Source organism: Cynocephalus volans, chromosome 1 (assembly GCF_027409185.1).
Source record: "Cynocephalus volans isolate mCynVol1 chromosome 1, mCynVol1.pri, whole genome shotgun sequence".
Taxonomy (NCBI): domain Eukaryota; kingdom Metazoa; phylum Chordata; class Mammalia; order Dermoptera; family Cynocephalidae; genus Cynocephalus; species Cynocephalus volans.
Genome location: NC_084460.1, coordinates 243,206,114 through 243,207,526, shown reverse-complemented (window position 1 = coordinate 243,207,526; position 1,413 = coordinate 243,206,114).

Here is a 1,413-nt window from a genome sequence, read left to right as displayed (position 1 = left end):
GTATTAGGCTATAGGAATTCAGAACTTAAAGTTAGGTACTTGCTTCAAAAAGCCATTAAAGGGAAATGTGTACTGTACATAGTAAATATAATTAAAACTTGCACTAGTGCGGTATATTTTATGAATTACAGTTAATTAAGTTATTCATTGATTTTTTTGTAAAGTGAAACTGGCTACTTGTGCCTTACTGCCTATAGCAAGAATTCTAAAGGCTTTGCCTACCTGCCAAGAGTTGACACATTTTATTAAATTACAGTGGTTTGCTTGTTTTCTTTTTTTTTAAATCTTCTTAACAACAGAAAGGAATCAAATATATTTGGATCGAACCTGTATTCTCAAATATAAGTGCTCATATTGCTAAAGAATATATGAATTTTCAGAATAAGATGCTGTGAATTTTATAAAATAATCTAAACTAAGAACAGAATGAAATAAAATTGATATGCTTGAGACATGTTTTTCGTGAATCTTATGAGTTCTTCTTGGTCTTTTTCAGCACGTTTTTTCCCTTTGTTTTTTGAATACCTGGATTCTTTTTGCACGTTTGTATGATCTTTCTTCTCTTTAATAAGGCAACCTCTGTAACTGGGCTTGATGAAATTAATTATATTTTATTTATTTCATAGTTATTACTGAAAAAGAGTGGGGATTTTTTTCTTTCCTACCATTTCCCTCCCCTGCACTCCAACCACCAAAGGAAAGAGCAGCAGCTGCTCAGGGTTTTTATAGATTCTGATAAATCCAATTTACCCACCCAGCAAACAATTGTAAGCAATAGTGTGAAGCCAGTATGAATGTTCAACACTCCTTTAGGTCAGGATGGCACAAGACTTCTAAATTGTTTGTCAGCAATTTGGCTTTGGAAGAGGAGAGTGGGAAAGCAGATGACTTGCCTTCAATACAGAAGCTGAATTTGGGGCTGCTGCATTCCACATGAGTAACAAGAGGTGTGGTGGCTGACACTTGTTCTTAACAGCACCTTCGATAGACATGTAAACAATTCAATTTGTGCATTTTAGATTTTATTGTCTCTAAAGAGTGATTTATGTCCTTATTTCTGCATTATTGTCTACCAGGTAATGCCCTCTGTCAAAAGGCCTGTGCTATCTAATTTTTTAGACCTTTGTCTTCATTAGCACAGCAATTTTAGCTTGTGATCGTTGTACTAGACCTCATTGATAAGTATGAGATTCATAGTGCTGACATCTAACCTTGCCACTGGCTTCTTGACCCTTCTGCTTCCAAAACATGGGTTCATTTTTCTAAGCCCAAAGTTTAACTCCATTTGTTTTTTTCACACATTGTGGATGGTTTAAAGGTTGGTCAGAATCAAATATTGTGCTTTCAAAATTGATAATGTATGAGTATAGAAGGATGACCTTTGATACATAGTCATATATCAATATGACATGA